Source organism: Pteropus medius, unplaced genomic scaffold (genome assembly GCF_902729225.1).
Source record: "Pteropus medius unplaced genomic scaffold, Ma_sr-lr_union100, whole genome shotgun sequence".
Classification (NCBI taxonomy): domain Eukaryota; kingdom Metazoa; phylum Chordata; class Mammalia; order Chiroptera; family Pteropodidae; genus Pteropus; species Pteropus medius.
This window is the reverse complement of record NW_024349125.1, coordinates 1842737-1870110: the sequence shown is the minus strand read 5'-3', so window position 1 is coordinate 1870110 and position 27374 is coordinate 1842737. Positions and strand designations below refer to the sequence as shown.

General features: G+C 37.3%; 1 long non-coding RNA gene and 1 pseudogene across 1 annotated transcript; one reads left to right on the top strand and one right to left on the bottom strand.

Annotated features, from left to right (window-relative positions):
• Window positions 1–934: 934 nt before the first annotated feature.
• On the bottom strand, window positions 935–27333 carry LOC120616909 (uncharacterized). The gene is made up of 3 exons (XR_005656733.1): window positions 26760–27333; window positions 21483–21523; window positions 935–1871 (listed from the first exon to the last, which is right to left on the bottom strand). It is a non-coding gene; the product is annotated as an uncharacterized LOC120616909 (long non-coding RNA).
• LOC120616926 (uncharacterized) lies at window positions 17194–17311 on the top strand (annotated as a pseudogene).
• Window positions 27334–27374: the final 41 nt, after the last annotated feature.

Here is a 27374-nt window from a genome sequence, read left to right as displayed (position 1 = left end):
CATGGCTCACAGCACAAAGAGGGAAGAACCAACACAGAGAGGAAGTGCTTATGCTTCCTGGAAAGAATAAAATGCCAAGATGGTGATGGTACCAGACAGCATAGCTTAATGCCTTTTTAAAAATTTATGTGTATACCTTTCTTTCTTCTTCTAGTCTGTGTTCTCAAGATAGAGAACAAATTCATGGCTTAACAATGTTTTCTGCCAGCAGAAAAATTATAGTAACCAAGTGTACCTGAAAGCTCATAATTTTCCTGGCCAGCCATCTTCAGGTTTATTCCTTTCATTACATTAAAAATGGAGGCTAATTAAGGCAACTGTGGCTAGAGCAGGCCAAATTGGATTTTTCTTATAGCTTTCCCTTCATCTCACGGAGTGATGTCATTAAATGTTCAGGCTATGAAATGCTAAGGGCAGCCTGTTTCCACTATACTATGGATCATGCTGGAACGCCAGGAAAATATGCCCCAGAATGTCATAAAGCTTTAAAGAGTTACAATAAAACATGCGTGGAGGCCAAGCAGAATATGGGCATTTACTTCTCTTTGTAAACAGACCCCAAGAACCCAGAGGGATTGCAGACAGGAAACAATGCAGGAAATGATGAAATGAACAGCATCACATAGCCACTCCGTGGACTTTTTGGTCTGGGGGGCCTTCTGAATGGCTAGTCGTCATCACTCAGAGGCTTTACGTAGAACTGCGAATTGGGACTGCCAAATCACACACTTCCTTGACAGACATATTTGATCACAGGCAGCTCTTGAGTGACGGGGTTATGTTATATGGCCCATTGATACCTGCTTATACTTGAGCAAGCTCCAGTGGGCTTTTATAATAGAGATGTATTTGTCAAATCAGTTTACCTCATTTGTTTCCATGAGCCTTGTTATTTGAAGAGTTAAAAAGTTAGGTTATAGTCAAGTTTGTTTCATATAAATTTTTTTTAATGGAGTAGCCCCATATCATTCTCATGTGAAAATTATTTACCCAGACTCCTCTGGTTTTATTATTTTCATGTGTCTAAGTAGTATTTGAGTCCTTAACCTTATCCAGACATAATCATTGTGTTCATGGTGATCTAAAAACTTGACTATTACCAACTACCCAAAACATATTATTAATACCTACTATGTAAGGGGTGGTTCTAGGTGCGAGGAGATTACCATTGACCAGAAAGCTGTATTACCTGCTCTCACAAAGGTGAGCTAAACATGCATTAAAATGATTAACAACATAAGACAGCTATGAAAAGGGCAAAGAAAATACACAGTTCAAATAATAATTGGAAAAATGGGTGGGCAATGGGAGAGATAAATATAGCTTGAGAAGATCAGAGAAGATGTAGAATTTAAGGGCAGTGACCTTTAAAGAGGAACAACAGAAAGAGGGACAGTGGGAACTGTTAAAAGACGAGTTTGACCAGAATAAAAAGGTTAACTATGTTTGCTTGTGGATTTCTCAAATGCTAAGAAATTTAAGTTCATTTTTATAGATAATGGTTAGATATAGAAGCTTCTTAATAAGGGCTTTATATCATCTGGGACTAGTTTATCACAAGCAACAGACAAGTCAATTTGATCTAGCTTAAACAATAAAGTGGGTTTCTTGGCTTACATAATGGAAATGTCCACAGGTGATACTGGCCTCAGGTGAGGCTTGACCTAGCAGTCCCAACTAGGACACCAGGAAACAGGTTCTTCTCTATCTCAGCTTCATCCTCAGGTGCCATTACTTTCTTGCTGTCCCATCTTCCTCATAGGCAGCTCTAGGCTCTCCACTTGTGGTAGCGAAATGGCTGCAGCAACTCCAGACCTCAGATCTTCACCCACACTTTTCAGAGGAACAGTGAGCATCTTTTCTGGTAACACCTGTGGAAGAAAGAGGATGCTTGTCTTTCTCAGAGGTCTCAAAGTCTCCTTGTGTTTCGCTGGACCTGATTGGGTTACTGGCTTATCTGGAAACCAGTGGAGGAGTTGCATAGGTAAATGAAGAAAATTGTTCTGTTTAAGCCAACCGGAGTCCACCTCTGGAGCAGGAGGTAGAGTCAACCCCCCCTAAGCCACAGGGCTTAGAGTGAGGAAGAAGAGATTTTTTGAAGAAATAAATATGTAAGTACACGATAGCAGGACCAATTTATTAAGCTATGAAATCGAAGAAGTATAAGCCAACCATGTCCCCCACCCCCCATGGCCTGTGTGAACACACCTTGCCCCTTTTGTTTCATAAAGTCTTAGAAAAGCATCATCTTGTCACACATGGACCCAAGGGTGATTTCTCAAACAGAAAAAATTCTTACATTTTTATTTGAAAATAAAGAAATTTTCTTTATAGAGATGCCAGCATTTTTCAGAAATCATATCCTGAGGTTACAAGTTTATTCTGCATACTTTCTAGCCAGGAGAAGAAAGAAAGTAGGCATTCAGAATTCATGAGAAAAGTGTGGTCAGCCTTGACGACTGCCTTTTTGCGTGTGTGTTTCTTTTTTTAAACTGTTAGGCTCAACCCTTTGGCCCTCACAAAAGCAAATTTTGACGTTGGTTTCAATGGGGAGAAGGAAGCCACATTTTCAATAGCAGGGCGGCGTCTTTTTTTTTTGTCTGGCTCCAGTCACGGCTGGCCAGAATCTATTGTAAACTACAAAGCTTTCTGTGCACAAATTAGGAGCACACCCACCAGGCCTTGCCAGTTGTTTTGCTTTCTTCAATGAAGTCACAACTGTCGTTTGCCACCACAGTTCAATGCCACAGCAACAATTGTGAGAGGGTTAGTGTCTGTGTTGCTCAAAGTTTCCAGGGATTGCGGGAGAGAAACAGGTGTTTCCCACCTGGCTTTCTGCAGGGGAGGCTCACACTTTTCCCCATCCTCGCTTCTCTGTCCATGGGCCAGCACCTTTGCAAATGAATGCAGTCCGGGGATGGCGTGAAACTAGGCAATGTTGGGAGGGAAGCCTTGAATCAGAGGGTTGGCTAAGGAAAGACGGTGAATTCAAAAGGAGACGTTTGACAGCGATTGGAAAAGTGTCCTTCATAAAGTGCATCTGAGCTTGACAGAATTCTCTAACCCTAAGAAGGGCTCCTTTGTGCTTGGAAGGCTTTTAACTCACATGAGCAAGCTGGGCCACAACAGCTCTTGATTGGAAAGGAAAATGCAAGCTCTAATTCAAAAGAAAAATAAAGAGCAAAGCAGAAGTCTTCCCCTCCCAGTCTGTGTTTATTTGTATTTAATCAACAGCTGGACTGAGGGGAATTTACTCTTCTGCTCTCTGGCAGTGAACTTACTCAAAAGGAGGAATGTTGATTTGCAGCTAAGACCAAAAGCTCTGTGTTTTTTTTTAAATTGTCTCCCTGTACAGATGACACACCCTTCTTAACTGCAGCAGCTAATAAATGACCCATTAAAGATAAAATTACATGTCTGAATAAAATACAGATGGAAAGTGAAGATAAATGAAAAATGGTAGATTGCATAGTGCTAAATGAAGGTAGAGAGAGGCAGAGAGCGGAAACAGGAGGAAGCCAGGAAGACTGGGATGGGTGTGAAGGGTGATAGAATATTTTTCTCCATATACATGTAACTAGTGCTTAGGGCAGTGCTAAGGTTCTTGGCATACAGCTGGTGGGTGTTTCACTACTGATGGCATCAAGGAAGTGATCTTAGACTTCTTTTCTTCTCTCTCTTCCCCTCATTCCTTCTTCTAAAATATTTCTCTGCTGAGTGGTTTGAATTTTGCCAAGTAGTCCCTAAGGCCCTTGAAGCACAAAATAAGTGTAAACAACTTTAATTCAATTTTCTGAAAACTCATCAAACTATATTGAGAATATTCCTCACTTTTGCCTAAAATAAACAGTATGACCACATCTCTGTACCACAACAGCATCATCTTTTTATTGACTCTTTTATCAAAGTAGCCTGTGCCCATGACCAGTGATGATTTGAGCAGAGCAGCCCGTGATGAAATCACATCAGCCCTCCCAATTCAGTTCTAGTCCTTAAACAAATAAAAAAAAGATGTCTGAGTTTAGTTCTTCTGGTTTCTATCTCGTTTCTATATTTTATGCTTATTTTATCAGTTTCTTGACTTTACACTATTTACTAACTCTGGTATGAAAGATGATGTTTTAGTTTACTCTTCTCTGTCCCATCTCTTCCTCCTACTTCTAGTTCTTGAGAGTTAGATGATAATTATCAGATCTCCTATGGGTGACCTTTGTAACTATAAATAATACACTATACTGAAGTATTATTATAGTAATCTCTAGTTTTTCTTCCAGCAACTCCCCCTTTTATTAGATGAGGATGGTGCCTAATTAGGACTTGTCTTCTCATTCTTCCCGCTTCCCGCTCCCACCTCCTGTTGGTTATGCTCTCACCATTTTATCACTAAGATCCTGCCTAACCCTCAATTTGTGTTGTGTCTACTGAGAGTAGCTCTGAAAGTGGAAACCCAATACACAGAGGCTGTGTAAACACTCTGTTTCTCTCTTGGTCACAGCCAAAGGGATGTACCCCTCCCCAATTCCATCACATTACTAAGTACCAACTCACAGAGGCACCAATCTGATTGGAGACAAAACCAAAACAGAGGGCTTTAGGTAGCATCCTATTCATTTCCCCTGCCTAAGAGGTTTAAGATATAAACATTTTGAAACTTGCTGCCTCAGTCATTCTATGTGCATATGTTAGTACCATTTCGTCTGTGAAACAAGTTGTTTCTTAACAGTTCTTTTCAATGCAGAGAACAAAGGACTGAATTACAAATGCACAGAACTGCAGGCAGTCAAATGCCCCATTCTGATTATTAATGGTTTGAGTGTATTAATCAACATTTAATGGTGCTATGCGAATGATTTTCTAAACATATAGAACTCAAACACACCTCTTTCCATTAATGGAGATCTAAATGTGACTAGTGGTAACAGGAATAAATTTGCTTTTTGAAATATAATCTGGAAATTTTTCTATTGCAACCAGACATTTCTTGGTAATTGATAGAGACAATCTTCATATATTACTTACAGCTTAAAGTAAGTGCAGTAGTGTAGCAGTACTAAACGTTTCTAAGTAGCTACTAAGATGGTCAACTATCTCAGTTTGCTGGGAACTTACCCAGTTTTAGCACTGAGAGTCCCACACCCCAGGAAAACCCTGAGACCTAGACAAATGCGAGAGGTGATCGCTCCACATATGGCAACAATGATGACTGTAATATTACTTGTGTTCATTAGTCTGGATGCTACACTAAATGATTTAGATAGTATTTAAATTTAATCTTCACAATAGCCATACAAAGTAGGTTTTATATTCATTTTAGAGATGGGAAAACTACAGCTCAAGGAAGTTAAATAATTTTCCCAACTTCTTATAAGTAATAAGTGGCTGAGTCAAGATTCAAACCCAGGTTATCTGACTCCGCACTTCCTCCTGTTTTAAAACAAATTTCATCACATTTTGGATTAAGATTGTCAGATAAAATACAGAGCACCCAATCAAATTTAAATTTTAGATAAGCAACACAAAATTTGTAATGTATATTCTAATTGCTTGAGATATACTGATACTAAAAAATTATTCGTTGTGTATCTGAAATTCAAATTTAACTAGACCACTTATATTTTTATTTGCTAAATCTGATAGCCCTAATTTGGAGCAATCACCTTTTCCAATAAAAATAAATTTTTATTGATGTTTTATATGACCCAATGTATTTATTGGCTTGTGAGATCTAGGGAAACTCAGGTTTCAAATTTAAGGAGGTCAAATAAATTAGAGCAAAAATGCATCCAAGTGTTTCTTTATTTAAGAAACCTGGTTTATCTAAATAGCCTCTTTCTGAGATAGCCTTGTAATTATGGTATATTTGAGTGTGAGAGTGAAATGAAAGTAGGAGACATTTACTCATTCATTCATTCATTCATTCATATATTCAACACATATTCACTATGTGTTGAATGCCTACTATGTTCTAGGCACTATTCCAGATATTGGGTTACAGCCAAACAAAACAGAGTCCTAGCCCTCAGAGAGCTTATATTTTCTAGAAGAGCAATGAGCACTAAAGAGATAAACTAGCAAGTAATACGGTTTCTAGCAAAAGCTATGAAAGAGAATATAGTAGGACAAGGGGACAAAACGAAGGGTAGAGTTATTTGAGATAGATATAGTCAAGGAAAGATATGTGGTGAGGAATAAAATCCAAATTAAGGAAGCAAAGCCATATGCATATCTGGGAGGAAAGATGCTAGGCAAAGGGAATGGCGAGTGCAAAGGCCCATAGATGAGAACATACTGGGCATGTCAGAGGCTGGAGACTACTAAGTAAATTGTAGAGTGAGAGGTAATGAGGCCAGAGAGAAAGAGGCAAGGGTTAGTTACTTAGAACCAATTGGCTATGGTCAGAACATTGGATTTTCTTCTAAATGTTAAGGATTGTGAGCAGGATGATAAATGACCAGTTGTATGCTTCAAAGGCTCATTCTAGGTGCTGTGGAAACAGAGATATTGTTGCCAAAGTAGAGGAGAGAGAGTTGTCATTGGCCTGAATTAAGATGGAAGCAGTAGAAAAGAAAAGTGTTGCATTGGGATATATTCAGACAGTGGGGCCCAAGTGAATAGGACATTTTCCATCATCACATATGACTCAAGTGAATCTCCAAGATTAAGAAGCACTACTAGTTTAATTTGTGATCATCCCTTTGAGCCATTCATTCAGTGCTTCTCAAAGTGGGTGCATTTTGTAACCACCCAGGGGACTTAAAAAATACTGATGCTTTGGTCCCACCCTCAGAGATTCTAGGAGTGCAAGTCTGGACATCAGGATTGTTTAAATCTCCTTGGATGATTTTTATGGGCAGCCAAGCTGAATGTTTCTGATCTAGAGAATAGTAGTAACCCTAGGGTTACTACTCATGTCCTGAAAGAAATAGAGATGAATAAAATGAGGTCCAAGAATTCATTGACAATGCTTTGCTTTTAAAGCAAGTTGTGTTAAGAAAACTCAAAGATGCCCATGAACATGTGTGGTTCCAAATATCTCTGGTTCTAAGAGGTAGGACAAATGTCCTACATGACCATATACTTTGGGGCAGCCATGGTCTTCCTCATTTTGTGCTTCCCTTTCCCATGTGCATTCAGACACAGAATTTATCACCAGTAACTATGTCCCCATACCGTTGCCTAGGCCCCAAAGCCTGCTATGTCCACAGTGTTGACCTAACTTGCAAGTGTTACCTCCTTCACCAATTTTTGCCTAAGCCAACTCTGTTTTCAGGGACATCAAGGTCTTGGAGATTATAGGATAAATTGGGAAGTGACCAGACAGCAGTTCTCTTTTGTTCCTTTCCAGGGAAGACATATGGCAACCATTCTCCTATGCTCTCAGGAGCAGATCTAAAATTCCCTTGCCATTGATGGGAAAACTCAAACAAAAATCAAAGTAATAATCAATGTCACTTAGTGAATTAATGATGGAGACAGGAACAGAATCCAGACTTTCTAACTTAGGGATACTCTGCTTTTAAGTCTAAATGGCTCTTTTTATTTTAATCCAGCTGTGCTGAGTTAATAAGACTTTGACGAGATCCAGCCCTGTAGTTTGTAGAGTTAACATATTTGATATTTACCTTGGCTATTTGTTGTCTGTTTAATAAGTTTTGTTTGTCTTTCCAGATGCACATTATTTGGCAATGCATAATCACATACAATTGTTTACACCATTTACTGTTTGCTTTCAAGTCTTGCCAAGAAGGACTTGGTGTAAACTAGTTGTCTGCATCAGCCACACTAACTTAAGCTTTTAAAAGGGTCTAATCAGACCTATATAAATAAACAAAATGATATGGAAAATAACTCCATATAAATTTACTACACTGCTAGCCAGCTGGTAAATATGCAGGCCTTCTTTTCTACAGAACGGCTAGGATTAAATCTTACTCAGGCCTGTACAGTCCATGTAATGATTACAGAGAGCTATTTAAGTTTACATTTAGAGCCACATCCAAACCCTACACACACACACACACACACACACACACAATAACCTTTTGAGTGGCAATAAATTTCAATCATGTGGTGAGCAAAGCTCCACTCTGGCTTTTATTTTCAGAGAAAATGGTCATGAAGCAAATTTCATATCTGCTCATTAGAAGGCCAATAGACAGGTCATGATAACTAGGGGACCACAGATGATTTGATCATCTTTTAAATTAATAAAAGAGAACAGCAACAATTCACCAACAAACTGCTGATGTATATGAAAGAAACTAGAACATAAAGGAAGTAGCATCATTCTGAAAACATTCAGCACAACCGATCCCCCACTGTAAAATATCTCAATGCTTACCTCTTCCTGACGGCCGTTGCAAGGGTTCAATGACATAGTCTTTGTGTGTAAAAACAATACAGTACAATAAAGGACTCTTAGAACTGGCTGAGAATTAATATTAATAATCATTTGGATAAAAATTTTACATTCATTTATGCAATAAATGTTCTTTGGGTAGCCACTGTGTGCCGGACACTGCTAGGTGTCACAGGCCAGGGTAAAAGATTTGCAAAGATATGGAACGCCTAGTTTTTGCTCTTAAAGAATGAATAATTTAGAAGATTTTATCTTCTTTGTGCCTTTGTTCATGCTGATTCCTCCCATGAAAAGCCCTCCTCTTCTACTTCATAATAGGTACACAAACTTTGGAACCCTTATCAGTTGCTAGTTCTACCTTGTACTCTTATTTGTGGCTAATTCCTTCTGTTATGAATCACTTGTACTTAGATGTAAACCTTAATGTTTCACAATGTCTCAAGGGCAAAAGTCAGATCTTGTTGATCTGTGCATCTGTTCTTAGCAAGATAGATATTTGAAAAATATCTGTTGAATCAATGAATGAATGAACAACAGTAATACTTCTTTGAAAAATGGCAAGGTATTTTAATACCCGACTAGAGTGATTGAATTTACCTCCTCTGAAGTGATACCACAGTGGTATCTAAATTTGTCCACGTTGTTTAATTAATATCAGAAAGGTTCAGGTTGGCTAAAGTCCTGGGAGAGCATGTCTTTTTCATCTGGCAAATTTTATTTAAAATGCCCTTTTTTTTTGGAATTATTGTTGATTTTAGAGTGTGCGTGATGAGGGTATTATGGTTAAGTTTAAAAAGAAAAGTCCTTGTATGTCAGAAATACATGGTGAAATATTTAGAGATGAAATTAGACGATGTCTGGAATTTGCTTCACAATAAGTGGGGAGAGATAAAGAGTAGGAATTGAGATGAAGAAAAACCAGCCGTGAGTTGATCATTGTTAGGGTGATGGTGACATGGTGATTCATTAAACTATTCCCTCTACTTTGGCATATGTTTGAAATTTTTCATAATAATATATATTTTTTCCATTTACAGAAGAGGAGAATCTGTTGTAAATATAAAACCACAGCCCTAAGTTTCTCCTGCTCAGAATGCCCACAACACAAAGTAAACATGGCAGAAATGTGCACTTGCTCTATTTGTGACCGCTCTATTTCTTAGCCCTTAGAAATTGTTATCTTTCTGGGGGTCAAGATTCATTTTCAAGGATTGCAACTTGATCATTTCCTATTATAAGTGCATTTTCTATATCTGTTTATGGCAGACTCAAAGGATCGGAGTGGACAAAGAAAAAAATATGTACTGCAACACCCCAGAAATATCTGGAACTTGATCCTGGGCCACCCCCGTCCAAGATGAGTAAATAAAAAATCTCCCATCTCCCATCCCCACTGTGTTCCATGCTACTAATTTTCATGAATCATTTGTTTATTGATACAGTTGTTAGATAAAAGACATGACACCAAGTTAAATTCAAATTTCAGATAAACAACAAATAATACTTTAGTATAAATATATCTCAAATACTACATAGGGCATACTTGTTTTTATTTGCTAAATCTGGCAACCTTATTCTTAGGTCTATGTGGTGCTTAAAAATCCAACAGATAGATTAGTTGATTAATTAATGAAAGGATTATTTTCCATATTCGATTGGCTTAATTATCCTGTAAGCTTCATTCAACTCTGCCCTTCACTATAGCATTAAATCAAAAAAGGCCCAACTTTATTCAGAACCATCAAACTCTGTATAGAATAATTATATTTTCAAATCTAATTATTTTTATTTTGTTTAACATAACATATACATTGTTAAAATAAAATTAAATAATACTAAAAGGTTGATAATAAAAAACAGCTGGCTTTTGCCATACCCTCTCCTAAACCCTAGCTCCACTCACTCCTTAGAACCAATAGTAAGGAGAGGCCACCAGCCCTGCAGCTACCTTCAATCACTAAAAAATACCTGTATACCGTTATTTTTTTGAGTTATCAATTTTGAGCATTATATATGAAGATTCTTTGGACAGATGGAGATTTAGTTTCTTTTCGATTATTTTTGTTCTCTCTAGTTTTATTACCACTTTTAGGGAAATCAATAATCAAGTGTTTGCATCATTATGACCATTGCTACGAACTGAATTGTGTCTCCTGCCAAATTCATATGTTGAAGCCCTAACACCTAATGTGATAGTATTTGCAAGTGGGACCTTTGGGTAGTAATTAGATTTAGATGAAGTCATGAAGGTGGGGCCCTCATAATGGGATTGATGCCCTTATAATAAGAGGAAGAGAGACCAGGGTGTGCTTGCTTGCTCGCTCTCGCTCTTGCTCTCTCTCTCGCTCTCTCTCTCTCACACAGAGCGAGAAAGCAGCCGTCTGCAAACTAGGAATAGAGTCCTCACCAGGAACTTGATCTTGGACTTCCTAGCCTATAAAACTGTAAAAAAAAAATGTCTGTTGCTTAAGCCATCCAATCTATGATATTTTGTTATAGCAGCACAAATAGGCTAAGACGACTGTACATATACTTACTGCAGAGCCATGTAACATATTATGATCACATTTCCTTTCTTTTATTCATTTTTTTAGAGTTAAGAATTTTCTATTTTTTCAATTGCACATCTTTAATTATTTGCATATCTTTCATTACAGTGCAATTCAAAGTATGTCCTCACAGACCAACAACATCAATATCACCCAGGAACTTATTATAAATGCTGGACCAATTAAATATCTGTACGCAAAAAAAAAAAAAGAGAGAGAGAAATTTCAAATTTCAATTCATATCGCATACTCATTACAAAAATTAACTTCAAATGTATCATAGTCTTAAGTGTAAAGTCTTAAACAATAAAGCTTCCAGAAGAAGGCATAGAGTAAAATCTTTGTGACCATGGGTTAGACAACGATATCTCAGGAGGACCTTAAAAGCATGATTCAAAACAAACAAACAAAACTTGACAAATCGGACTTCACCAAAGTTAAGAACCTACGCTGTTTGAAAAATACTTTAAAATAATGAAAAGACAAGTCACATACTGGAGAAATATTTTTAAAACATATACATTATAAAGACTTGTACATGGAATATATAACAAATTCTCAAAACAAAGTAATAAGAAAACAAACCAATAGAAAATGGGCAAAAGATTTCAACAGACACTCACTAAAAAAGATATATAGATAGCAAATAAGCACAGGAAAAGATGCTTGATATCATTAGTCATTAGGGATATGTGAATTAAAACCACAAAATGATACCTCTACAAATTTACTAAAATGGCTAAATTGAAAAAGACTGACCACATAAAACATTGGCAAGAATATGGAGGTACTGGAACTCATACCCTGTTGGTGAGCATTTAAAATGGTACAACCACGATGAAGAACAGTTTGGCAGTTCCTTAAAAAGTTAAACATATTGTCTAGCCTTTCTATTCCTAGGTATTTTCCCAAGAGAAAAGAAAGCCTAGGTCCATATAGAGACTTATATATCAATGCTTATAACAGCTTTATTTGTAATAGCCCAAAACTGGAAACAACCCAAATGTCCATCAGTAGGTGAATGGACAAACACAGTGTGGTATATCCATACAGTAGAATTCTCCTTAGTAAAAACAAAAACAAAAACAAAAACCTACTGATAAACACTACAACATGAGTGAATCTCAAAATAATCATGCTGTCAAAGAAGCCATATCGAAAAAGGGTACATATTGTAGGTTTCCACATACATAAATTCTAGAAAATGCACCCTAATATAGTGACAGGAAAAAATCCATGGTTGCCTAGGGAGGGGGAGGAGTGTGAGAGAAGGATTACAAAGGAACAAGAAAAAAGTCTGGAGTGATGTTAAGATGTCACAAGTGTACACAATGCCAAAAAAAAGTATCAGATTTTTACATTTTAAATATGTACAGTTTATTGTATGTCAATTTTCCTTGATAAGCTGTTAAAAAAAATAGTGACTGAGGAGATAGTGTCATATGGGCTGAGGGGAAAGGCGGGAGTGTTTTTCTTAGGCAGCTTCACAGCAGAGAGGAGACTGTTTTTGTAACAATTGGAAGAATGATGATATTGTCAAAAAAAAGTTAAATACCAAAAAAAGTTTATAGAAAGGGCAATGTAAATTTAGAAATGTTTCTTGCTGATTTATTTGGTCTGCAACGATGCAAGATTTGCACATCTCTCAACAAAATAGAAAAATAATGCTTTGAGCTATTTGTATGTTCAGTTGCTGGTGACAGTCCTACTGCCTACCTAGCTCCTGTTCCACTTCTCCTTTCATATTGATTTCTTGGGGCATGTTGTCGCCTACACAGTTTCTTATTGCCCAGCACAGTCATTCATTCTTCTTTAGTTGTTTGAAATTTGAACAATGATCACTTGCAGTTTCTTAGAAATGTCAGTCTGTTAAATATGATGTTGACAGAGAATCTTCCTTGCAATGCCTCTACTATCTCAATCATCTTCATGAATTGTCTCTGTCTCTCTTCCTTTACCATTACCTCTTGCTACAAATTACTCAGGATAGCTGGGAGAGCTTAGATAGACTGGTTCAGGATCACTGAACCTGTACTTTGTTCCTTCACCACCTTGCATGACTCCAGAATGTCTATTTTAACCCTAGGTTTGCTGGAATATAAAGAAAGCAATTCCAGAAAATGTCTCCCCAGTGCGATTGCAGATGATTGGGATGCTCATGGGACACCTAATATTCCAAAGGCTCTCTTATACATATCAGGGTGATCATTTCATAAGTTATATAAATGTCTAATCATTATCTTGTATACCTGAAACTAATATAATTAATATTGTATGTCAACTATAAATAAAAAACAAATAAAAAAAAAAACAAAGACTTTATTACCATTGCTATTTTGGGGGTTGTTTGAGATGACAACAGTTTTCTTCCACTTCTAAGTGCCTCTAAAGCCTGCCCCGTATTCAGAGAATTCCAGTGAGTTGAATTCCTTGACTTGCATGTCAACTCCTCAGAACCCTAGGACCTCAGCACACAAGGAATGGTGACAATATGCTGGGACAGTCTAGAGTTCCATGTGCTCACACGCAGACAAAATTATTCAAATGCTATTCTAATTAAAGCCATGGGGCTTGTTTTAACAAAGCTCAGAAATCAGTAGAAATCCAGGACTGGATTAGTCAGTGTCTTCAATCAACTGTGAAGTAAACTCTACTTCTGGAAGCTGGCATAGCTCAAGCTAAGCCATCTGGTGTTTCTTCCTAGGGCAGCTAAAGCTACCCTCACTGTGGCTAGAAAAGTAGATTTGTAAACCGTATGAAAGATTTGTGTAGGATTATATATCACATCATTGGACTTAAATTTTTTAGAAAAACCATGAAATATACGCCATTTTTAAAGATTAGAGTTCATGTTCAAAATATAGTTTGAGACATAAACTATATGTCTCAAACTATACATGACAAGTTTGCCAGTATATGGTCTTTTAAGAGGAAAATGTGAAATAAAAGATGGTGGAATTATATATGACTGTAGCTAAGATTTGGCAAGCTTTACTTCATATCTTGATAAATTATCCAAACACTGAACGGCATTTGTGTTCAACTGAGATAGAACTAAAATTAATAGGATAATGTCATCCAAGAGTTGTATAGTATTAATTCTTACTAGCAGGACATTGTTTTCCCTGATTGAGACATTTAATAATCTGGAATCAGAGTGGAGAGTAATATATTAAGAAATAAGTGCTATCGCTCTATCACACTCCCATACAGGGCCACCTACATACAGAATTGTCATCCTTCTCTTTCCATCATTTATTCATTTTCCTCTTTGGAGTTTTCCCCTACTGCCCAAAGTAATGGACCAAATAGTGTTATAAATGTCACGTTTGTACTGGTACAGAGCCATATGCCCATTAAATGCTCATTAAATTGATGTCATTTTAATGGAATTTTTTGAAAATTCTCCAACTGACATTAAGAGATACAGTAGATTGTACTGGTTAAGAGCTGTCTTAGTTTGGGTTCATCCCTAAGTAGACCCTGAGACAAAGGTTTAGGTGCAAGTAATCTATACATAAGTTGAACCCAGGAAACACTGAGGGAGGATTAGGGAAGGGGGAGAGGGAAGGGAGGAAAGCCAATAAAGAGAAATTAAAGATCAGTTACCTCTGTGGACAGCTGAGGCTCATTCCTGCTGGGGAATCCTCTGAGAGACTTTGTGGAGCATAGCTCAGAATCATCTGAGTAAAGAGTGAGGAAGTTGGGCTCTTTGTCTCCCAACTCCTGCCCTCATTGACTGAGTGTCTCTTCTATGAGGTTAAATCCCTGTGCACAGTTCAAACAGATGCTGGTGGCCAGAGAAGGCCCTCACGCAGAGACATGCAAGAAGCCTCCTGTAGGCGTGTTGAGGAGCTATCCGCAGGCGACTTCCCAGGTAGGCATCTAGGGAGGCTACCAGCTGGTGACCTCCTGGGTGAGCCAAGGGAACATGAGTGGAGCACTAACCATATCTGCTACAAGAACTCTGGTCAGACTTGGTTCAAATTCTCACTCTAAAACTTTCTAGCTGTTTGGTCTTGTCATGTTAGTTAATCTCTCTAAACATCAATTTCTTCATCTGGGAGAGTAATAATAGTATACACGTGGTGGCGGTTCCAGATTCAGAGGTGTTAGGAAGGAGTGCTTAAGGACTCATCTAGAAGCTGCATTTCCAGATTCAGTGCACTGTTCTTTTTGTCTTATGAGAACGCATGTTTATTTGAGGTGGCTGAAGGAGAATACAGGGTTGCTAAACTCCCCCAAAGCAGGCTCCATGAGGCTGCCATTGTACTTACCTTACAGAACTGCCATAAAGATAAAATGTAAGGCAAATGTGATTCTATCATTTCCTTGTTTAAAACTCTTCAATGGTTTCCCATTGCTCTCAGGAAAAAGACCAACATCTTTAACACAAGGTACAAGACCCTGTAAACCCTGGTTCCTCCTATCACTCAAACCTTCTTTCTTACTCTGATACTCCTTTCTTCTGCAAGTTCCATGGATGTACTATATGTCCATTTGTCATAGGATTTTTACATATGTTGTCCCTCCATACTCCTCAGTTCTTCATGTCCACAGGCTAACCTGATCTTCCACCACTAGAATCTCTCCTCTTTAGGGTAAGGCTCCCACTATTCTCCCTGCCTGGACCCACTCTGCCTTCACCCCATATCTACCTCACTCTCCCATCACCCATATCCTCCCTGGAAGACAGAGAGTTGATTTCCAGGTGCCTTAAACTTCAGCTTCCCAACATAAGGATCATTCCTGGGCTACGGAAGTAAAATAAGAACACAAAGACTTCTTGGGATGGAGAAAGACAGCTACTCCTCATTCACTCCTACAGAACTAAGAAAAAAAACCATAAATTAATATCCTGCCATAATTATTTCATCAAAAGCTGGTTCCAAATTTTATTCATAGCCATCCATTACTAATGTAGGAAAAAATGTTTAATGTTTGAGATTCCTTTTATATATGTATTATCTTTGCAAAATATTACTACACGTCCCTTCAGTGAAAAACCAGTTCTTTGATCTGAGGCCTTTAACCAAGCACCTTTTCCGAGAACATTGCAATCAACAGAACTATGCAGGCCTACCTCAGAGATATTGCGGGCTTGGTTCCAGACCATTGAAATAACATGGGTATGGCAATAAAGTAAGTCACACAAGTTTTTTGGTTTCCCAGTGCATAAAAAACTTATGTTTACACTATACTATAGTCTATTGAGTTTGCAATAGCATTGTGTCTAAAATATCAATGTATATACCATAATTAAAAAATACTTTATTGCTAAAAATTCTACTATTGTCTGAGCCTTTAGTAAGTCATAATCTTTTTGCTGGTGGAGGTCTTGCCTCGATATTGATGAAAATATAGGATCTGTGAAACACAATACAGTGAAGTTCTATAAAAAAAGGTATGTCTGTATTTACTATTGTTTGTTTTAATTTATCCAGAAGAAAATATTGAATTATCAGTTTCTCTGAATGAAAACCAAAAGCACTTGGAAAACAGGAGACATTATGGCAAAACACAATAATGTTTTTTTTTCTAAAATAGTCAAAAGAATTGCCTTAAAGCCTCGGCAGTGTGATGTCACCTCCTGTCTCCTGCGCTCTAAAATTCAGTTGGCAATAAGGAGCTACGTGATTTTTAAAAAATATATAAACACTGATGATCAGAACGTTGAGGAATATTTGTGTTGTTCCACATGCAACTTTATCTTCTGAAAGGCTAAAAGTAGATATAAAGAGAATGATTATGATTTTCCCTCAACCGATTCTATCTTTTCAGTTCTTGAGAATTAAAAAAAAAAAGTTTTTCTTCACATTGGGTTTTAATAATGTAGGGTTTCAGAATGAGTCACCCGAAGATGTGCTTCTATGGTATGCAGATTTTTTGGAGCTAAAGGAAACTGAGATCCTGGGGGCTCAAGAGAAACTTCTGCCTCTCCTCTTAACTACTTAGAATAATTTGAATTATGGCCCTTGCCCATAACAGGAGATTATAAGAGATAACATTGTTTGACCTAACTATATGGCAGGGCAAACTAGTAATAACTGAATATCTATTCTTCTTTATTGTCCTGCAATGACCTTCCTCTGCTCTGAAGCCTCGAGGTGATCCTTAGCTCAGAATGTCATATATATGTCATTTTCTCTTTCTGTCTTTGAACCTCTCATGCACATGCGGTCTCTGACTCTTTCTTGTATGTGAGGTTCCCATATATATGTATGTAATTGAATTTGGTCATTTTCTTTTATTAATCTATCTCATGTCGATTTAATTATTAGATCAGTCTATGGCCATGCCACCCTGAACAAGCCCGATCTGTCTGATCTTGGAAGCTAAGCAGGGTCAGGCCTGGGTAGCACTTGGATGGGAGACCACCTAGGAAGACCAGGTGCTGTAGGCGTAAAAAATAAAAAATAAAAAAATAAAGGATTGTAAGCTGACAAGGTCCTTGCAATTTGTGAGATCAAACAAGGGTTGCCTCTCTTAAAAAATAAAAAAAAAATTTAAAAAATTATTAGATCAGCTGAAAGAACCTTGAGGATAGAAGATCGTTCCTTCCTCACCCACAGTAACTTAAAAGAGACTGAAGTTCATGAGAAAGAACATCATAATAGCACAGACTACATAGTCTTGAAGGATTGCCATGTTGTCATTAATCACATTAGTGTTCTGGCGGCAGCAGTAAAATTGTGCTTACTGAAACTGTTCTGCTGTTGTCATTCTTAATTACACTGAACGCCACATCTACACACAACCACGGGATATACAAGCATTTAATCTCATCTGGTAATCAGCAGGTTATAATTAAAATTTTCTAGGGAGGTAGAGAGTAGGGGGCAGCAATACTGTTGAGCTTCCAAGATTTATCTTTGTAAATCTGTAAGCCAACATTTTCTCATTGCCATATGATAGGCCAACAATTACCCAGAGCCAGGTGTCTAGAATGGTTGCATGATTAGCATAAGACTTTATTTCAACTGCAGGGTGGAGTATTCTCACTCTCCTAGCAATAAAACATTAGACTCGGGAATTGCTCCCTTCCAGAAAAGGAAACTCAGCAGCCATGTTTGTGTCATGTGCCTTTCCCCCTGGCTAGAGATGACTGGATTAGGTAGAGGTGGATGCTTGACCTAAAATGCTCTTAATCATATCCCTTCTCGCAGTGATTTGGAATTGAGAAATCTCTTAGAAGGAAAAGATATAAACTTGAGTATTCTGAGATGACCATCATAACCCATCACATGACTAGAGATTCAGAGAAAGTAGATCTAGGAAGAGAGATAAAAGTCAAGCAGAAATGCTTGAAAACAAAAAAGAGAGGGGAGAAGGGGAGAGAGTTCGGCAGGTTTCCCATGTTTCCTCCGAACCAGCTGTCTCCCTGCCTTTGGGTTCTGTGAGTCACTACTATATTTTTATAATAAATTCCCTTACATGATACTTGAAACCAGAATTCCAACTAATACAAGCATCCATCTAGTGGTAACCTTTTGTTAAGAGACAAGAGAGTAGTGTTTATCAACCCTTTTATGGAAGTGTTTATATTTTAAGTGGGTTTTAAAATCAGAATCCTTAAAATATTGTTATTATTGGCAGTGATGGAATTAGAAAAATTCAGTGACTTTTGAAAGGCCTTCAATCAAGTTGAATCCCACAGATTCTTAGAAATATATATATCTTTTCTCTAGTTTCGGACAAATAGCAAATTTTTGCTACTGTTTGTGAGATCATTGTGGGGTTTTATTTGTGGGCAAATGGGTCCCAATTCTGCCTGTGTCCACTCCTATCATTGGTGATCAGTGCAACTAGTTTCATCTGCAGAACCATGACAGGAAGGAGGAGTCCTCCTACAGGGGATTGCCTGGGTCACCAGGACCCAGTCTCTTGTCCGGGGTTCCCACCAGAGAGTTTCGCTGGCATCTTCGCTGGCATTGGGTTTGTGCTTGGGTGAAGTGCTACACTGTGCTGTGTTGGCCTATTGTCTGGATATAGATAGAATATGCTTCTTCTCAGTCCCATTCATAAAAAAAGTTTATCTTTTCATGTGTCTGTTTTCCCAAAAACATAGGCACAAAACTCATACAAGTGTCTTGCTTTTATTCATTCATTCTTTCAACCATTAAATCAGTACATACTGAACACCAGTCAGAGCTAGGTGTTGAGATGGGCAAACTGTCAGTCAGAATGACCATCCTGGGGATACCCCAGACCATTTCCCTTTGACTTTTTCCATTCTTCCTTCTTTTCAGCTCTCTTGGTTTCTCAACATCCATCTCCCCTCCCCAATTTTATCCTCATTTGTCTTTTCTTGCCATCTTGGCCTTGCTATTTGGAACCCACCTAGGAAACAAGTCCAGGGCTCTGATCTCTGAGGTAATAAAGCATATTGATTTCCACAGTACCTGGAAGGTTTTTGATGTTAGGGACATATATTTTCATCTTTGTATCTTCGGAACCTAGAAATGTATCTGGACATGTTGCTGAAAAAAAATGAATGGGGCTGTATGACACACATTCAATTAGCAGGAATGTATCAATGCTAAGTCTCCCACGCCCCTATTGAATGTATTCCAGCATTAGAGAAGAAAAGAGAGACCAGAGATGAGGGTAGAAAGACTCCATTTTCTAGAAGCCAGAGGTTCTGTGTCATCCATGGCTGAGCTACTTTAGTGTTTACTATCATTGGAATCCTTTGAAACTGTTATTGTCTCCTTCTCTGGTAAAAGTGAATATTTCATCATGAATGCCACTCTATTTCTAGGACTCACCATGTTCTATCCTCTTTGGTGACAATACTTTAATTTCTCTCTGTGCCTCTTATTTGTTACTTTTACTAAAAAAGATAAAAAGCATCATTGTCAGTCTCAGTGCCTTTGGAAATGACCCTGTCCCTTCAAGCCACAGACTCTGCTATCTGTTTACTTTGGCATCAGCCACCAGTGGCTCTTTGTAATAAGATCTGTGGCCAAAATTGCTATATGGCTACCTATAAAATTTACAGTAATCTCTTCAACGCATATTGACCAAATCACTGAGATGGCTTGCAACTCATGGTTGTCAGGCCAATCACTATATTCAACATTCATTTACCAGCTATCCAATTCTAATATGATTTTATACCTGAAACTTATTTCATATCCTGCATTTACAGTTGGACACATTCATTCCACCTGTGTCTCATCAATCTACTGAGTTTTAGAGAGAATTTTTTTGCCATAGCTGCTACCTTAGGAGATAATGACGTGCAAATCTGAACTGGGCTCTGAAATGCTCACTCCCTTTACTGTGACATGTGGGTTGACTATGATGACATTAAATGGGCCAGAGACATGGCAGACAGACATTAGACTAATTTCCTTATTCTTAAGGAAATTCTGTAAAGAACTCACAGGCTTATGTAACTATATTTGGTATCTAGATGAAGTGAGAAAAGTAGAAACTCGAAATTTGAAAAAAAAAAAAACCCCATAAAATCATTTAGTGATATTTTCTCATTATACAAATCAGAAAAATGCAAGCTCACAGAAGTTGAGTGAGTTGCTAGGGCCATGTAGATAGCGACAGAATCAGGAATAATTATGGATTTTCCTTTAGTGAATGAAGATTTAGTGGTCTACTCTTATTCAGAAATCCTGGGCTTCTCATAACAAGGCAAGGCACAACTATATCTTCTATTGAATGCAAAGATCCATTTTCTTCCTTTAAATTGTTTACAGTTCAGCCTAAAACAGCAAAAATGGCATATCAACAACCAAATTGGTATTAGAGCTATGCAAAAAGGCTATTGTAAAGATAGTTTAAATCCAGTGTACAGTAGAGCTAATCATATAGTAGGTTTTATTTAGCACATCCAAAAGAGACAGAGTAGCAGCAACAGAAGCAAGAAGAATAGGAGTAAATCCAAAGTATCAACAGTTAGTACTGTTTAAGCATGGAAAACAAAGCTTGGTGTGGAAAAGAAGAAAGAAGGAAATCTGCAACACACAAAAAACGCTAGAATTCTTTCTTTCTCTTTTTAAGTTGCCAATAACAAAAATTAATTGCAAGCAGCAGCAGCAGCAGCAGCAACAACAACAACAACAAAAACAACAACAACAACAACAACAAAACCTCCAAACCCTTACTAAAGGCTACAACCAGAAGCAACACTGTTTACTAAGAAGTCCAGAGGAAGATATCAGTGGCTAGATCAGCATCTCAACAACATCAGCAATGACTTGGGTTCTTGCACTCTTTCTCCTCCCCTTCCTCAGTGTGTTGACTTTTCATCCTTACGGTTACCACCCATGGTAAAGATGGCTGCTGTGTACTCCAAACATCTTTTCCCTCAAGTTAGTGTCACAAGCAGTAAAGAAAGGAGCAATACTATGTCCACTAGTTCTCCTTGTATGGCTATATTTTATTAGGAGGTAAAATCTGTCCCAGGATTAGCAGCCTCCCTCTTTTATCCAGACTCGGCAACATGGATACCCTTAGCTGTAAGAACAGTTAGGACCCTGCATAAGGGGCAGAAGGGAATGGGATTCCATGACTATGTACAACTATTAATCCATTGGGTTGGAGGAGGGGCCTACCTTCTCTGAGGTCAATAGATTTTCTTCCACAAATCAGGGTTCTGTTAATAGGAGAAAGGAGAGATATTAGATAGGATACAACAAGTGAAGCCACAAATGTACAGAACTTGCTTTATTATGAAACTGAATTTAGAGGTTACTGCCTTCAGATAATATCTCTTACAGGCCTTTGTTTCCTGATCTCAATGGTTTGGGGTTACTGAAGTGAGCCTGCATTTCCTCCAAGAGGATTTTTCTTCTTGTTATTCAGGTCTGCATGATATCTGCAAATGCCTTTACTGTGTATTTTTCTTTTGACTCCTAGTCCTTATATCAGTTAAGTTTGGTAGAAAAAACAGACCCAAAATAAAGTGACTTAAAAAAATAAAGCAGCTATTTTTCTTGGTACAAGTACAGAAGTAAGTAGTTTAGAGCTGGTATGTGGCTCTGTACATAAACTCCTCAGGGATCAAGACTCTTGTTGCTTTTGCATAATGCTCTGAAGATTGAATTTTAACCAAGATTAGTACTCTAAGAGTAGCCAACATATCTGCATTTGAATCAATAGGAAGGAGGTTGAGAAAAGATAAACTTATGTCCCATCTGTTTTATAAGGATGGTTGCCACATTATACTTACTCTTACTACCATTAACCAGCACTTAGTCACATGTAGCTGCAAGGGAAGCTGCTAAATATTCCTTATTCTGAGTATCCATGGGTCCAGCTAGGATAGGATATACTATTATCTAAAATGTAAGAGTTCTATTTGTATGAAGAAGAGACTGGTTATTGAAGGACAGTCAGCAGTGTCTGTCTTCCTCTCCTCTCTTTACTTAGTTCACCTGAGCCAAGTCAGAAATTCTTTTGAAATTGAATCCAATGCACTAAATCTCAATAGAGATATAAACAGATTTCATGGAGCTGTTAGCATCAAATGGAAGACTAGTCATTAATGAAAAGCATATCTGCAACCAGGATATACACATTCTAATTATGTAGATCTTAGGAAAATACCTCTGCTTTTAGCATAAATAAATACTCATAAGTATGAGTTTTAGGACTAAAAGACTAGCTCAGGATTTTCAAGAGCAATTGAATGAATACAAGATGTTAACTCTGCCATTTTGATTCTGTGATATTTGTGTATATAAACAAACATTTAAATCAAAATTATACTTAACATCAATAATTTTTCTCATAAAAAGTATTTTCTAGAAAACTGTTTCTTAAATGACAGCATCCTGAACACTTACGGGACCCAATCAAAATAGATTTCTCTTGTGAGAACCTTCTTGATAGACCTTTGAGATTTATCTTTAAGAAGTAATATGCAAATTAAGGTAAGCCGAAAGCAGGTTGGAGCAGACATTACCTTCAGTTTGCTGGACTGGATATTTCACATTTACAAGTTGATGAATTCTTTTCATCTAAAGACCAATACTGTATTTAAAAATGTGTAAAGACTGAAACTATGAAAGCAGAACTAGAAGTAGAGAGTAAAAACAAAATGGCAGTGAGTTTTGATTATTTAAATTTTCATTTTTAACCTATTTTTCTATGCGGAGTGGTAATTACCAAATTATGATTGAAAATTAAACATTTGTGACATTGCTGTGTTTGTGTATCAGGAAAATAAAATGACTTAAAATTTACATTTTTCGACGTCTCTTCAGATATGAGAAAATTACACAAAAATATCAGATTTAAACCAAAATATTTCAGATTTAAACCAAAGCATCTCTACTATAGGATGGCACTTATGTAATTATAGTTTTAACTGTTAGACAAAAAAACCTTCACAGAAAACAACCATATTTGATGTAAACCAGAGTCAAATTGATTTCTTTTTTTTAATTACATTTTTTATAATAATTTACTTTGTAAAATCTAACTTTTCCTACATAACCATGAGAAACAGGTAGAAAGAAAAAAAGACTGTTGAAGGGGCTCTTTATTCTTATGAGTACAAACAACAATATAAAGTGTCAGCTAAAGCATGGTCATGGTTGGTACTGTATGAATGCCTCAAGAAAAACAAGATAGCTCGTATCAAGTGATTTGTTGTCTTGGCTCTAGTTGTTTGTTTCAACTGCGATATACAGAATTTTAAGTGCACACTTTTCCAGTTTTCTGAGTTCTTTTTACTCTGGATGGTCAAAATGGGAAAACTTTTGCATATCAATCAACTCTTTATAACTAGTAAATATATATATAAAAAAATTTACCAGGCTCTTGACTTCAATCCAAGCTTTAAAATTATATTTGAAATAATTTAATATAAAAAAAAGGCTTTTTTCTGGAGAAAATTTCATCATGCCAATTTAATCAATTTTATACTACGGTTCAACTGTTTCTCATTTTTTCCATTAACTAAAATTATTTTTACTGGAATCAGTTCTCATTCTTTTACATGTAAACCTTACACTGATGTTACAATTCTGTATTATTTTTTTCTCTCCACGACAAATTATAGAGGTTCTGACATTATGAACTTTTTTTTGTGTGTGGTTAATTAACCAAGACCAATTTTTTTCTACTCAAACTTTGTAGATCAAATTTTGTCAGGAAAATTAGATTTTCCACTAAGTTTTAATAAATAATAAATTTTACCATGTCTGTTTTTCTCAATTTTCCCTGTTTTCAATATTACTAATCAGCAGTTATTTTTCAGTCAGTTTTAACTCTATAACAAAACTGTCCAGTTTTAGCCACTGTTAATTTCACTTTGTATTGATTATTTCTATCAAGTTTTTCCTTGTCAACCTTGTTACAGTATCTTTGATATTAAAATAGCAGGCAAAAAACCCATAAACACAATAAAAAAATGGGAAGGGGACCTGAACAGACACTTCTCCATGGAGGACATAAAAATGGCCAACAAATATATGAAAAGATGCTCAACATTGCTAGCTATTAGGGAAATGCAAATCAAAACCACAATGAGATACCATCTCACAACTGTTAGAATAGCTGTAATCAACAGGACAAGTAATGAGTGTTGGAGAGGATGCGGAGAAAAAGGAACCCTCGTACACTGCTTGTGGGACAGCAAATTGGTACAGCCACTATGGAAAAAAGTATAGAGTTTCCTCAGAAAACTGAGAATTGATCTATCACATGATCCAGCAATCCCTCTACTGGGTATTTACCCCAAAGACTTGAAAAAGCCATATCTGAGAAGATATTTGCACACTGATGTTCATAGTGGCATTATTCATGGTGGCCAGGACATAGAAGCAACCAAAGTGTCCTATGATAGATGATTGGATAAAGAAGTGGTGGTACATATATACAACATAGAAGCAACTGAAATGTCCTATGATAGATGATTGAATAAAGAAGCGGTGGTACATATATACAATGGAATATTACTCAGCCATAAGAAGAGATGAAATACTGCCATTTGAGACAACATGATGGACCTCGAGATAATCATGCTAACCGAAACAAGCCAGACAGAAAAGGTTGAAAATCACATGATATCACTTATATGTGGGATATAAACCTAAAAGCAACAAATGAGCAGGACAAACAAATAGAGACTCATGGATATGGACTATAGACTAGTGGTTACCAGAGGACTATAGCATAGTGCTTACTAGTTGGGTGGAGGAGGAGGGGGGAGGTAGACGGGGTAAAGACGGTCAAATATAGGGGGTAGGGGGAGGGTGAAGTGGGTAAAGGGGATCAAATATATGGTAGCTGAAAGAAACTGGACTTTGGATGGTAAACACACAATAGAATATATAGATGTCAAATGATAATGTACATCTGAAAATTATATAATTGTATTAACCAATGTTACCTCAGTAAACTTAATTAAAAAAAACACAAACAATTCTAGGCAACTATTATGACATATACGGTTGCTTTATAAAACAGAATTTTACAAGTGGAACAGATCTTAGGAATCACCTTGTTCAATCCTCTCATTTTTCAAGTGAGAAAACTGAGTTGTGAAAAGGTTAAATGACTTGTTCAAAGAGATAATGAATGTTTGAGCAAAGACAGTGATTAGTAAGGATGGAGTCAACTGGCAGATGTGATAAGTATTGAGTTCAAGATCAGGATGTTTTGATTAGACAGTAGGAAAGGAAAAGGGATGAGTCTGGGATGATCCTGGATCATCTTGGGCAACTGAGTAGATACTGATAATGTTAACTGAGACAAAGAATATTTGAATAGGTTAGGTTTGAGAAAGGGAGTAGACAACAAGTTCAGTTTTTGTCAAGTTTGGGACACCAACTGGACATTTAAATGGAAGTTGAGAATTTCAATAAGAAAGTTTTAAAAGTTTTGGGTGGAGAGACATACTTGGGAGTTATCACTTTATAGGTTGTAGTCATATGAACGTAGACAAAGTCACCACCCTGGGAAAATATCCACTAAGGAGGCAAAGTTGTGGCCTGCAGTGTGTGTGTGTGTGTGTGTGTGTGTGTGTGTGTGTGTGTCCAAAACAAAAGTTTAACAAAATTTGAATCAGTGACCAATGTTTAAAATTTGGAAGATTTCATGTAAGTATCAGTATACTGATTTCTCTTTAAAAAATGAGAGGATCTGATATCATAGGATTAGCATTCCTGGTGGACAAAAAATTAACTAGAGCTGAGTAGGGAGACCATGAACTCCAGTTCTCTATAGTCTCTATCCATGAGCTTCATTCTTTTGTGTTCATTGCCTGGGCACTGCAGAGGTTTGGATTTACAGACTCTGATGTAGCATAAGATCAAACCGGGAAAGAGTTCAGGAAAAAGAAAAGAAAGAGGAGCCCCTTCATGGAAACTGAGGAGACATGGTCAGAAAGGTAAAAGGAGAACCAAGAGGGCTTGGTAAGAATGGAATTCAAAGGAGGAGGAGCAAATCTTATGAAATATTAGAAATTGCTTTAGCTATATTATCTAGCTATTTGCCCAGGCCTAAAATTTAGCAGTCATTTTTCGCACCTTTCTTTTCCTTATCACCCTTATCTAATCTATCTCCATGTCTGTAATATCCACCTCCAGATTATTTCTTATATTTGTCCATTTATCTCCATCATTTCTTAACGATCATTGCAAGAACAACTGTTTTTTCTTTTTCCTTTCTTGCCTTCCAATAGCACATAGTATATTCAGCAGCCAGGCTAATCTTATAAAACCAGAGCTTGTCACCTACGTGTTTAGAACTCTTCACTGACTTCCCATTACAGTTAAAAGAAAATCATGCTCCTTATAATAATCCAGAAAATCCCTGCAAGATCAGGACCCTCCTTGCCTTGTTGATATTATCCTCCATCTTCTCCTAGCCTGCTTTCTTACTTTCTCAAAGGCATCACATTCTGTCCCCTCCGCACAGCTTTCAAACATGTTGATCCTTCACGTTGAAACTTCTTGATTCATCTTCCTCCAGATCTTTACAGAGCCAGTTTCTCTCCTGAGTTCAATGAGCTCCTCGGAGGGCACTTCTTTGACATCTCAAACTAAAGGGGCACCCTCCCACCTTTAGTTTTTCAGCAACTGATTTTCCTTCCACACACTTATATTCTCTAAGAAAGCATATGAATTTGTTGAGACATTCAGTTGCTTTCTCCATTAGAAGATAATCTCCGTGAGGCTAGGCACAGGGTCTGTTTCGTTCTCCGTCGTACGTCAGATTCTTAGTGCTTGCCTGGTACGTAGGACTTTAATAAATTGCGGTGGAATGAATGAGTATGTCAACAGTCGTATACGGCAGAGGCGGAGCAAAAAATGGAAACGTGCACTTTTGTATTTCAATAATATTTTTCTTAAGTGCCCACGACATTTTGCAATTAGAAGTAGTTTGTTCGGTAACAGGGTAACTCTACGAAACCCCAAACTAGCGAAGCTGCTCGTGTTGTCCCTGTCTGCGCCTGCGCAGACCTCCCCGCAACTACCCAGCCCCACTCTTCCCAA